The sequence below is a fragment of the Python bivittatus genome, unplaced genomic scaffold (genome assembly GCF_059951505.1).
Source record: "Python bivittatus isolate LINGU-HERP-01145 unplaced genomic scaffold, Pbiv_v1 ctg000700_np1212, whole genome shotgun sequence".
Taxonomy (NCBI): Eukaryota; Metazoa; Chordata; class Lepidosauria; order Squamata; family Pythonidae; genus Python; species Python bivittatus.
In genome coordinates, this window is record NW_028277098.1 from 73,479,739 (window position 1) to 73,494,249 (window position 14,511).

The 14,511-nt window shown below is 34.5% G+C and overlaps 1 protein-coding gene across 1 annotated transcript in view; it reads left to right on the forward strand.

The window, feature by feature from the left end:
• The window catches only part of LOC103068244 (rho GTPase-activating protein 39-like), a 121,329-nt gene that overhangs the window by 56,955 nt on the left and 49,863 nt on the right, over nucleotides 1-14,511 (forward strand). The window lies entirely within an intron of this gene.

A 14,511-nucleotide genomic window follows, 5' to 3' on the forward strand; every position in this document is an offset into this window, starting at 1 on the left:
GAAGCTAGAGGTTTCATTGATCTATTAAGAATGATAGTTGTCTTGCTAGATTAAACCCAAACTCCGTCTACTTTGTATTTTGTTTCCAAAAATGCAAATATCTGTAATATCTTGCAAGCAAGATACACCCCCCTCATGTTTCTGATAAAATTCAAGCTTACTTTCTGCAGGAGAGAACAAAGAACAATGTTTATATTGTTAAGAAAAGCTACTGGGCAGATACTACAGATACATGCTTATTCAGAAGAACAAGCAACTCTTGTGGAAATATCAAAGGAACCTCTAGTTTATCTAGCACATTTTATTTTCATCTCAGACAGTAGACCACCTGAATGCACAATTAGTGGTCCACAAATTGCAGCTTAACAATATTTAGTACATAAAATGCATCATCCAAGAGTATTTGCAAATGATAAGACATTCTTTTCTGCTCCTAATCAACTGGATGTTCAAAAGATACCTGTAACAATAAATGTGTAAGCATCCTTAAGAGCTACAAATGTGGTTTCAAAAACTTTGTAATATGTGGCAATGAAGGGAGAGATAAGAGGCTAATGATTTCTAGTTTAGCAGGACTCGTTTTCTCTGGTGTTGAGAAGTACTGTAACTTGCTTTCTCTGACATAATGTGAGCAGCTTGCAGCTGTAATATGAATCGAGTGAGAAGGTTAGCAGAAGGTTTTAAGAATTCTGAGTCCACCTTTTATTTTCTCCAATGCAAAATAACTTCTGAGGTAATTAATACATGCATCTTAACAAGATTTTCTAAATGGCGGACAGCCCCATCAACTGAGACAACACTTCAAAGTATTCTTACCATAGTTTTACCAATTATAATAATGCTTAGGCTACTACCAGTGCACATACAGATTTAATGTGAAGCCTAGTAGCATCATTGTATCTTCTTCTGAAACACATGAATAACAAAGCTGGCATGTTTTACATTTAATATTTGTACTGAACAGACATTTGCATCTAGTGGTAATATTACTTCAGTGATGTTCAGTAAGGAGAAAATCTTATGTATACTCTAAGGCATCATACTATAATTAGCTTTCCAGGTGCCAGCCAGAGGTTCTTAGTGAAGGATATATTTGAATTAAAAACAAAAACAGAACACATTTTGAATTACCAAACAAAAAAGACTTATTAGATTCAAGGGCAATTTCTACATTAGAAATACTGTGGTCAGTTATATCATAGAGGCCCTCATTTTAAAAAAAAGGGCAAGCAAGAACAGCATTTATGCACATTTTAATATATCAAAGAGAAGGAATTAAAAATCCCATTTAAAAATAAAATATTGTCCTTTGTAGTATTACCCATTGTTTGGAGAAAACAGTTGTATATAATAAATTGACAAAGATGAATAGAAAAATGATCAAATGCTTTAAACTTTGTGGGCCAAGTGAAAATATGGAACAAATACAGTTTCAAGTAATATGACTAAGGAGGGACCTACATTTTTGTACTTTTTCATACTATTTCTGCTTAAACAACTTGTAAGTAAAATAAAGAGTTGTCAGGAAATTATTTTATACTTCATTTGTGCAGCATTTCTGAAAACATGACATACTCAACAATGTAACTTATGATTCAGAAACCTGGTTCTTTTTTTACCTGCAATGAATGAATTTATTTATATTTGATTTAATACTCTAGATTTCTGAACTGGCCAAAACTCAATGTAGCTGATAAAATTTAGAAGACATGAACAAAATATAAGTTGCTAAAAACCTAAAGCAAAATTAAAACCAAAATAGGTGCTAAAATCTCAGAAGTATTGCATTTCTTTTGGTGTATTGTTTTATTGCAGCCGATTGTGATTCCTTCTACATTTGTTAAGTAAACCATACCTTGGTGTGATTTGAGAATCAGACCACAGAATGTACTTGCTGTAGCACTTACCTCACATTATATCATTTGTGCAAATTAAGATGCCAGATCAATTCCCATTACTTCCCAAATGTGACCCAGAAGGATTATCTGAATTGATCGTTGACCCTTCTAGTATTCCTCAGCATTCATTAAAGCTGGGTGATATAAAGTTGGAAAATGTCTTCTTTTTTAGGTAGCAAACAGTTCAGAGCTATGATTTATTTTTACAAGCTGAAGTGTATTTGAAAGATTTCTTATTTATGAATGCTGAGGAAATGCCTAAGATCCATAAAACAATAGAGAGAGGAATGTGCAAATGACTAATTGGTGTTTGAAGTAATTTTGTTCAGGAATCCAATTAATAATTAAAATCTCTGGTTTTTCTAGCAGATAAACATGTTACTAAATAACTAGAGCAAATTAGATTAACTGAAATATTAAGCGTGGGTAAAAAATAATCTCCTCTTTATTCCCATCTCACAAGAATGCTCAAGACATTAGTAGAAATGTGTGTTTAGGCACTGGTTATGTATTTAGACATACATCTTCAGTTTATGTTTATGCTAGTGAAGTTAGTATCAAACTAAATGCTTTTAAGCTAAAGTAGTTACATATTTGTGTACAGAGAATAATTAGCCAGTTATTTTAGAGAACATCTCTTGCTAAATCGGTGCAGAACAATTTGAGACCATAATGTCTTATATGACCTTCAACAATTATTACCAAAATGCATTTTTTAATATGACAGAAAGTGAAAATAATCAAATGTGTATTAAACTATGTATTGCTACTTTTGGGAACACTGTATCTGGCATACTCAGGAACAGCCCTTGGCTAAGAAACTTGAGGTTTTATAAGTTTTATTTATTTTACAATCTTTCTCTCTCTCTCTCTCTCTCTCTCTCTCTCTCTCTCTCTCAGGGCTACCTCGAAGGGCTAAAATCAATTTCTTATTACTTACTACTTCTTAATTGGAGAGGCATCACACCTTACGTTAAATTGTGGAGATTGCATGAGATCTTTGGGGCACTTCACTGCCTGCAGAACAACTTGCTGAAGTATTCTTACAACATCAACAGCAAGTGAATAACAAATAACAAACCTGCAGATTGCCATGGTACAAGTATCACAGCGATTGGGGCAGGGCTTGCCTCAGCCAGGAGTGAAACAAATACCTCTTGTGGAATCTTTCTCAGAAAAGGGCTTACTGTAACTTAGGTTGGGTTTGATCATGATATAACAACCATGACTAGGTTGACATACCACAATGTCATAATGTTTAGGTTTTGATCTCAGTTATAGTGATTTATAGATTATGATATGGCTTGGCATAGGAGTGTACAGTACAGGGGCACATGAGCTCTGAAAGCCTTGGATGTGACACCAGAATCCCTTCAAAAGTTGCCACCAAGTTGTAACATTTAGTGAAAGGGAAAACTGATTAAATAAAAAGAATATAAATATTGACTGTATATCCTAAATTTAAATCAAATCAAATGTATGCTTTGTCCTGGTTGGACACACTTCTTTATTCTCACCCCATGTGTTTTTCAGACTACAATCACGGCATATCACTTAAAGACCAACTCTGGTCCTTGCCTCAGAAAAGACTGCAGGTCCCTGGCTTTACACTTTATGTGAACAAAACCAATTGTAGCTTACAACAGCCAAAACCACAATTTAGTATGTTGCATGAACCTAGTCACAGCCATAAAGTTGTTTGGTGTTGGCATCAAATATTTTGTGAATTCTGCCACTGTGGTATTTAAACAGTGCATTTCTGCTTTAATGAGTTATGTGAAACTAGCAAATTATAGTCTATTCTTGTAATGATTAAATAAACAATAGCATAGAATATTAAGTAAACCCAGACAGGCCATATCCAAGAGAGTTCTGTTTTGATCTAGTAAAAATTAAAGCGACTAAGATCAAATCATGATTTCAGAATCCGTCATATTAACTAACTTCTAGTAAATTACATTTCCCTGATTCAGAGATTACTTACTTACTTACTTACTCATATAGCTGTCCATTTTGCAATTTTGACTCTGGGCAGCAAACATAGGATTAAAACCAACAAAAACCAAAACCAAATATAATAAATAATAAGAAAGGAAGATGAGATGGGCATGCCTGTCATGGCTGTTCATAACCATTACACTGTAGTATATTTTATTGGCTGAATTACACAAGGGCCTCGGCATTCAGCCAGAGAAATAACATAATCAGAGTCACAGCAATTAACATCTAAAACACATTTTGAACAAAATCATAGAAATCTTTGATTCAATACAGCTTTAACAAGGTGAGGAAAGCTTGTAGAGTATGGTTTCTGGAACTCGATCCAGTTCTTTTCTAGCACTGACCGTAGGAGACACCTCTACTTCTGTATAAGAGAGTAACAAGTTGTATCTCTTTTATATATGCATTGGTTCTCTGCAGGTGTTGTCTGGGTATATGTGCACTGGGAAACACAGAGCTGGCTGAATATGCACCAGGAGGGGGCTTAGAATGGAAGAATTAGCAACATTCCAAGTGGTTGCCTGAGTGTCTCCCATAGGAATGCATTGGGGATTTTTTCTAGGGTTTTTTTTTTTTTTCATTACAGCCCCTGGCCTGATCTGGCTCATTTTTTAATTTAAGCTTTCTTTTGTCAGCTTCTCCCACCATATAAAATTGGATTCCATTCTATTCATTTTTTTTAGAGTTATCCTCCTGATATACAGAGAGACACTGATGTTCCTTTACTGTATATCATTTCTTCCATCATTTTATGGGTCAGAAAGAATAACAAATTAGGGAAAGCATGGGGAGCATGGCTTCTGGAATTGTTCCTGACCCTTTAGCAGTGGCTATAGGAGGCATCTGTATTTGCTTCTGTGTAACAACGTAGTCTACCTGGATGTGAGTGTGTGTTTCTACTCTTCCTTTGTGTTGTGTCTGGGTAGATATGCACACACTGGAAAGCATAGGGCAGCCTGAACAAGTGTTAAGGGTCACGTGATCAGGAGCAGACGGGAGCAGGGCCTAGAATGTCAGCAGCATTCCAGTGTGCCATCTGCCTCTCCCATTGGAATCTATTGAGGATTTTTTTTCTGGAAAGTTTTTACACAGTCCAAGCCGTATCCAGCCCATTTTCAAAGTCAATCTTTCTTCTGTCAGCTTTTCCTGCCACCTAAAATATATCCCCATTCTATTCTACTTTTGGAGTTATCCTGTCAATGGACCAAGGAGTTCCCAGCCTCTTTGCAGAATTTCTTTCAAATGTTCTGTTGGTTTGGAAGGAATAAAAACAGAAGTGAGTTGTTGGTGGACTAACTTTTGTGGCAGAAAAAGATTAAAATAATTCATTTTTCACCTTTCTCTTGTATACAAATATATATGAGTTAATAAAAGAATACTAATATTTCTTTCCCAAGATCATATTAACTTGATACATTTATATATATTACATCACTTGGTATTTTGGTATTATTAGGATTGGCGAAGTTAGATTGTAACTTCACCACTCAGACACTTTATCTGAAAGCATATACATGTCTTTAGGATTTAGATGTCTCAGATTCCTGCTAGTATATTATTTGTTTTGACTTTGACAGGAGTAGTTTCTGTTACATTTTTGTCTGCAGTACCACCAAGTTTTAATATTGTCCAAGGCTACAGTCTGACATTGCATTTACATGGTAGTGTTTACTGCTATATAAACATACATGAGATTTGAATGCCCTGTTCTCAGTTTAATACAGCTTTTTGTAGACATATAAAATTTAATGATGTAGACACAAGATAACCCTCTGTAAATTATCTTGTTTTTATCCTGGGGACACTAAAGGGAACATCACTCACAAACTAAACCCTTATGTTCAAAGTGTCTTTGCAGTCAAAGGTTATTAATGTAACACAGAAGAACTAGTTATAGTTAATGACAGTGTAAACAAAGTTATTGATGGATGCCTCTGTAATACTTTTGAAATTCTTTTCTGTAATATACCCCCTAAATGTGATATATCATTCTTCCTTGTTCCTAGGAAATAACAGTAGTTCACCTGAGAGGTCTTGTTTTTATAGTCATATTCTTGCTAACTTGGCTTTTATTGAGCAGTATTCTGTTTACAGTGTTGTGCCTCATATAACTATTCTGTTTATATTTTTTTTTAACTTTTGAATAGGGTCTGTTTAAATCCATTTGTTCTTTCCATGGAGTTACTATCTTAATTATTCTGAAGAAATGTATATTTTTTTAAATATTCAGCCATATTGTATATTCTGGAATAAATCCAGAACACAAGGAGGGACACCTTAAAATGGATAGCTACCTTCCACTTGTTCTGGACGTAGGCTTAGAGTTCTGAGCCTGCTTCTTGTGGGAGGGGATAGCCCCTTCCTCAATTCCAGCCTGCCTTGCTCTGGAGATATTAACTGTCCACTAGCTCCTCCAGCCAATTTACCTCCCTCCTCCAGTCTTTTTCAAAGAAATGGCACACTGGAATTACTCAGCAGGCTTTGACAGGAATTAATACCACTCCCTTTGAAGATACTTCACTATAGTCTTCAGGGCCATGGTGAATAAAGATAGGGAGGAAACCCCCAAGTCCAGAGGGCCTGAAGATGAAGATTCTATAACTTATGAGGTTGTACCCTTAGCCTTAAAGCTGCTGCTGCTACATCTGTCTTTACCAGGATTTCAGTCCTCATTCCCCTTGAGTATGGGAAACTCAGTCAAGGTATGAACAAACTGACAAAGGCACGTGCTGGCCTAGATAGCATCCAGTTCTCAGCTAGAGGCATGGTAGTCAAGGTGGCTACTAGGAGGCACCTCTTGCTGAAGAATTGAAATGTGGACTTAGAATTGCTCCTTGTCTTCTGCCTATTCAAGGGCAGTAAACTGGAGAAGCCCTGGAAAATGTCCTGTTTAAAACAAAGGACAGAAAGAAAGCCCTACTCAAACAAACAAAAAATACAAAAGGAAGGGTACCAGGAGATCAACCATTGCTACATCCTTTTACCCAAAGCAGATTCTTGGATCACTAGGGGCCTAAAGCATGAGAGAACAGAGACTCTCAGAATAAGTTATACCAATCTCGACTATAACCTAGAGGGAGTGCTTTTCTCCAAACATGAAAGAGAGGGATGCAAACACCAGTACCATCTTAGCCTCCCTGTAGGTTAGAGGCAAATAAAATGTGTGCCCCTGTGGACCTGCATAACAAGAAATGCATCAAGCTTCATTTAGTGAAGCACAAACTAATTGCATTATGACATTCTAGATTGTCTGCTCTATTTGATCTTTTCTTCCAACAGTTTTTAAATCAGTGTTGTGAGTCCAAGCATACAGTACTTTGGATCTGCTTGCTATTGAGAATTTGCAATCTACTCAACTGTAAAAAAAATAATTAATTACATAAATTGTATACTTAAAATCTAAGTACAACACAAAAAGATAAAAACAGGTGGACAGAGGACAGAAACAAAGTTGAACATCTGTTCTTAAAATGACAAAATTCTTATATAACTAATTTGAATTAAAAACTGTTGGAGAGAAAAAATCACATTCAGATTATCTTTCAGCAGAGCCACTAAAATGGATTCCACTTCCTATTTCTTCCTCTGCAGCAGCAAGAAGGAATGATTCTGTTTTCATCCATAGCCAATATTCTTTGGAAAATCTTTTTTCAAAACTGCAGCTAAAATGTGTAATATAGAAGCATAGCTAGATAGAATTTATTTACAATTATTTTTAGTAGTCTAGAAAAAGAGGTTATTTCTTCAAGTTATCAAAAATTGATTATATACTTTGTCTGGGGTTATCTGTATAAAGATTCTCCATCATTGTGACACCAGAATTTTTAACTATTCCATCACTTCATGTACTAAATGAAAATTCCATACACAATTTTTGCAGCAAATAGTTGATTTACACAACTGGTATTCTTAACTCTCCAGTTAAATATAAATTTTCAGGAGTAAATTCTAATCCTGGATCTTTAATGCTACCTTTAAGTGTGCAATTCATGAACAAGATATATTTGAGATTACAACTTGATTAGGTAGATATTTTTGGTCCTGCACAGCACAACAGATTTGGTGATCTAGGAATTGTAATGAATAATATTTCCTTTTCAGCAGAAAACTCTGGGCTCTCCAATTATCCTGTTTTCCCTTCCACCCTTTGGTTGAATAGCATTTTTTTTCTTAGATAAGAATGCATGCTGCAAAATTTTATTGGTTCTCTATTACTGTTTAACAACTAAAAAGAAATGAAATACTTTAAAGCAGAAGGAAAATTCCAGTTAATTTATTTTCCTCTGCAGTCCAAAGTTGGCAAGAGTTATTTATGTCTTGTATACATGCAAATGAGAACCTAAAACTTTCTTCTAAAGTATTACATGCTAAACCAGATGATGGTGGATTGCCAATTTTTAATTGTGCTGTGAAGCTTCACAGCTGAGAAATATTGTGAGAATGGCAGATAATACAGAATCCAAACTATGTTGTTCTTGGAATTCATGGTGAATTACATGAAGAATTAAACAATTAGCATTTCACTTTAAACTTCTCAAGAAAGTTATCAGTTCTAAGCCATTTTTTAATTCAAATATGGAGATTCAGAGAAGATAGTAACCTTGCCTTTCTCCCTCCAGTTTTCTATATACAATACCGTACTTACAGATCATCCTTCTTGTGTGGATGTATTTGGAGAGTATAATAAGGCAAAGGATAATTGGGTTAGGGTGAGAGATAGGTAGCGCAATATCACCAGTGTTTCTTTGGATCAGATTAATTTTTTTTCTAGATTTCAGTTTTACTTAATTAATCTGTTACAATGATTGCTTTGTTTTCCAAAGAAAATATCCAGCCAAAGGATAATTTACTATATTTGAAAATTTACTATAAATATTTACTATATTAATTTTAGATGTAGATATATCATTAAAATATTAACATCCAAACTGCATGCTGTATTGCTGGAAAATAAATATCTTGCCATTAAGTGGATTAAAATATGTTTTGGAAAGTGACCTTCAAAGTATCACTGGTCAGGGTGACTAGAATAAGTCTTCAAATCTACATTTTCAACTTCTTCCCAAATTAAAGAAAATAGTCTTAAAATAATTTAGTGATAGTATATGACTTTGGAAATCTCTACACCTTTTGAATAACTGTAACAAAAAGGCTTTATACTCTCATCTGTGAGGGGAATGTTAAAAAAATTTAAGAATATGGAAGCTTAATATATGTGGAAATGGATTAAATTATCAATCAATCAAATCTTAATATCAATCAAGATATTAAAACAAATTGAAAGTTAGCATTATGGGTAATGTTTACTGAATATAATAATAAAATTAAAGAATGATAATTAAAAACTGGAAGCATGGAAAATTAACCTTTTTATTTTCCTTTATTTTATAATAACAAAAAAGAGAAAAACAAAAAGGAACAAAACACAAAGATACATACATTATCCAAAAACAAAATTACATAACAAGTGCTTAAAAATAAGTGGAAAAATACAACAGAAAAAACAATAGAAAAAAGGAAATATAAAGTATAATATGTTACAACAATAAACAGTTACAATTCTATATATATTTATCTAATGCAAATAGTATGCAAGTGTGTGTGTATGTGTATCCCATATTTCATTATACTTGTCCGTACAAAGTCTATGTGTATCAGCAATCTACTCATAGGTGGCATGTGTAATCAGGTCTTCAATCCATTGAGTGAATGGGGCCATACATTTATCTTTCCAGTGTTGCAGTATCAGTGTTTTAGCCATAGTAAGGGCATGGAGAATCCATTTATGCTGTCCAGTTGTCAAATTCCATGTACTAGGTATGTAGTTCAAGAGAATATTAACCTCTGAAAATTTTAGCTTTTGTCATACAATCATGTTTATATGGTCCACTGCTTTCTCCCCAAACTTAGTAAGTATAGGACATTGTAAAAACATGTTTTAAAGAAGCAGTTTCCTTATTATGTCTCCAACAAAATGCTGTCTTAGACAGTCCTTTTCTATATAAATATAATTTATAAATATATAAATTCTAAATATTTTTTGTTGTATAAGTTGTAGTTTAAGGTCCATTGACACTCCTGCTTGCAGAAGTTAAAATACTCTCCATTGTCTAGGTAATATAGAAACCTTTATTTTTTTATTCCACTTATCTCTTAACATTTGCATGTCAAATTTATTTATTGATAACAAATATCTATAAAAGCTAATAGTTTTTTTTAGTTTTAAAGGATTTAATGCTACTGGTCTAAACAATGTTAAAAAATGTTGTAGCTGTAAATATTGCCACTGGGTTGCATCTGGTTATTTTAACATAACAAAGCATATGTTAAAAATGTATCTACATCATGTATCAATTGATCCAAAGTCAATATGCCCACTTGCATCCAATTTTTCTATATCACTGTTTTTTCCCCAATTTTTAATGTTGGGTTTCCCCATAAAGTCAGTTTAACATGGGAAAAAGGATTGAATCTTTTTTTTATTAGGCATTACGTTTCATAGCTTTCTAACTGACATAGTTGTTTCCAGAGATACTAGAGTTCTATTGTATTTAGATCCTAATATTGTTCATCCAACCAAGGGTGATAGATAGACACACACACACACACACACACTACTGTGCAAAAGTTTTAGACAGGTGTGAAAAAATGCTGTAAAGTAAGAATGTTTTCTAAAATATATATTGTAATTGTTTATGTTTATCAATTTACAAAATGCAAACTGAGTGAACAGAAGAGAAATCCAGATCAAATCAATATTTGGTATGACCACCCTTTGCCTTCAAAACAGCATCAATTTTTCTAGGTACACTTGCACACAGTTTTTGAAGGAACTCGGCAGGTAGGTTGTTCCAAACATCTTGGAGAACTAACCACAGATCTCCTGTGGATGTAGGCTACCTCAAATCCTTCTGTCTCTTCATGTAATCCCAGACAGACTCAATGATGTTGAGATCAGGGCTCTGTGGGGGCCAAACCTTCACCTCCAGGACTCCTTGTTCTTCTTTACGCTGAAGGTAGTTCTGAATGACCTTGGCTGTACATTTGGGGTCATTGTCCTGCTGCAGAATAAATTTGGGGCCAATCACACGCCTCCCTGATGGTATGGCATGATGGAGAAGTATCTGCCTCTATTTCTCAGTCTTGAGGACACCATTGATCCTGGCCAATTCTCCAACTCCATTTGCAGAAATGCAGCCCCAAACTTGCAAGGAACCTCCACCATGCTTCACTGTTGCCTGCAGACACTCATTCTTGTACCACTCTCCAACCCTTCAGCAAACAAACTGCCTCCTGCTACAGCCAATATTTCAAATTTTGACTCATCAGTCCAGAGCACCTGCTGCCATTTTCCTGCACCCCAGTTCCTATGTTTTTGTGCCTAGTTGAGTTGCTTAGCCTTGTTTCCACGTCAGAGCTATGGGTTTTTGGCCGTAATTCTTCCATGAAGACCACTTCTGGCCAGACTTCTCCGGACAGTAGATGGGTGTACCTGGGTCCCACTGGTTTCCACCAGTTCTATGCTGATAGCACTGCTGGACATCTTCCGATGTCAAAGGGAAATAAGCATGATGTATCTTTCATCTGCTGCATTAAGTTTCCTTGGCTGACCACTGCGTCTACGGTCCTCACTGTTGCCCGTTTCTTTGTGCTTCTTCAAAAGAGCTTGAACAGCACATCTTGAAACCCCAGTCTGCTTTGAAATTTTTGCCTGGGAGAGACCTTGCTGATGCAGTCTAACTCCCTTGTGTCTTGTTGCTGTGCTGAGTCTTGCCATGGTGTATGACCTGTGACATGAAACTGTCTTCCACAACCTCACCTTAGTAGCAGAGTTTGGCTGTTCCTCACCCAGTTTTAAGTCTCCTACACAGCTGTTTCTGTTTCAGTTAATGCCTGTGTTTCAACCTACATATGAAATTGATTATCATTAGCACCTGCTTGGTATAATGGTTAATCACACACCTGACTCTAATCCTACAAGATCCCTGACTTTGTGCAAGTGTACAAAGTGTAGAAGTGTAAGAATTGATGCTGGTTTTACCTGGTTTTGGTATAATTGCAATTTAACCCTGATTAAATACCTCTGATAATATTCCCTTATCAAGTATCTCATCTTACAATTGACAGTTTTGGCACCAAAAGATCTATAAATGTTTTATACCACTCTATAGGAAATCCATCCAATCCTGGTATTTTACCACTTGCCATTTTTAAAATTATTTGCTTAACCTCTACCTCAGATAATGGAGCAAACAAAAGTTGTTTTTGTGCATAATCTAAGTGTGGTAGGTTTATATTGTTTGGAAAGGCCTCTGTATCCTCATTCGATATATTCTTTGGTTTGCTACATAATTCCGAATAGAATTTTAAAAATTAACAATTTATTTCCTTTGAAGTTTTATATATTTCATCTCTTTCACCCCTAATAATTGGAATAATTGCCCTATCTTTCTTTTGCTTTAAGCGATTAGCCAAAATTTTACTGGATCTTTCACCATTTTCCCAATATCTCTGTTGTAAACATGTTAACATGAATTCTGTCTGCTGTGATATTGTAGTATTTAATTTATATTTCTTTTTCTGTATTTTTCTATACAAGGTAGTAGATGGGCATCTAACCATCTGTGGCCATAAATATTTCAATTCATCTTTCAAATTGTTTTCCCTTTTATTTTTAGTCTTATGTTTATATGATGCATAAGTAATAATTCAACTTCGGATATAAGATTTATATGCTTCCCATTCAAAAATTTGAGCACTTGATGTTTCTGAATTCAAATCAAAGTATTGCAAAGTCTCTACCCCCATTTTTTGTACAAATTCTTTATCATTCAACAAGGAGACATTAAATGTCAATTTCTCGATACCTGAAACACAATTCAAAATAATTGCATTATGGTCTGATACATAACGAACATCAATATTACATTCTTGAATTTGATAATATAGGGTCGATGATATTAAAAAATAAGCCTGAAAAAGTTTTGGTGCACACTTGAATAAAATGTATATTCTTTTTTAGTTGGGTACCTCAAATGCCAAGGGTCTATTAAATTCAATTCTTCCATATAGACCTTAATTGTTTCCCTCACTAATTATTGTTTTTTCCATACCAGTATATTTCTATCAAGCTCAGAGTCCAATATTTCATTAAAATCTCCTCCTATTATCACTTTATCATAATTACACTCATTCAAGTGTTGAAAACATTCGTAAAACATAATAGGAGAACAGGAGAATATGGAATATGGAGTTACCCATAGTTATGTCAATCCCTGCTATTTTAGCACAGCATGGAATATTAACTTTAGGTCATTGATATAACAAGTTCTGGTAGAGAAATTGTTGTGCATCCTTGAACAGGACAATCAAAAGAATATTTTTTTGCAATATGACAAGATTTAATATTTATTAATCAAATATTTGTAAATAAGATGTGTATTATTTGTAAAATGTTTATAACTTCGATTGGTAATAATTAGCATACATCTTTGTAATAGGCTAATAAATATGAATAAAATCTAATTACTAGGAAGCTAAAGTATCTGAACGCATATTCTGTGCTATTCTATTTTAATTTATCAAATACAGTTGAAAAAATGAAGCAGAAGAAAATTAGGCTGGAGATGTAATTGTTGTTCTGTTAACTCTTAAAAGTGTTAGGTTCAGTTCTTTTTAACTCTTCTCAGTTTAAAAGGCAGCTACAAAGAAATGCAGATTATGTAGTATTCTTTATCAAATAAAAGCCTGATGTTTATATGTTGAACTCTTTTTTTCTTTTGACATAATCAGCTATTATTTTACTGTGACCTTTACATTTTTTCACTTGGCAGGGTTTGGAGAAGATCTCCAAAGGAAGAAACAATGAACTCACCTTGAGATATAATTGAAACTTTCGGGATTCTTATGCTCCTTTGGTTCCTTTCCAGGTTGTAGGTGCTTGTAATATCTGTAACTTAGGAAGTCTTTGGCCTAGTTCTCACAAATATGAGATGAAGAGATAAACCTGTGTTCTAGAATGAACCAGCTCAGACTGCAGATGAGAACACATGGTTTAATGTTTTTCCATATTAAATAAAATTTCTGTGCATGGAAATGTGGTCCCACAGGGTAAAGATTAGACTTAAAATTTGATACCTAATTTTCATGCTGAGAAATTCTGTACTCTTTTTATATTCTTTTGAATATAAAAATAAATTTCAAATAAAAATTCAAGAAAGTGTTTTTAAAGGATAACTTTACCTGCCTTTCAGCATTTGTAAGGCCTCATGTTTTGCCAAGACCAGTGGTTCTCAAGCATTTTGCTCTCAGGACCCTTTACATTATTAAAAATGATTGAGGACCCGAAAGAGCTTTAGTTTATATGTGTTATATCTATTGATGTTTGCTGTATTAGGAATTAAAACTGAGAAATTTTAAAATATTTATTTATTTGACTTTGTGAACCACCTGAAAGGGTCTCAGGGACCCCCTGGGGTCCCCAGATCACACTTTGAGAATCACTGGCCTAGACCAGTGCTAAAACACCAGCTCTTAGTCTGAAAGTTAACCCAGGCTCTACTTAAGTGCAGTGAGCTCTCCAAGGTCCTGAGAGAGCTTTGTTCTGCCATAG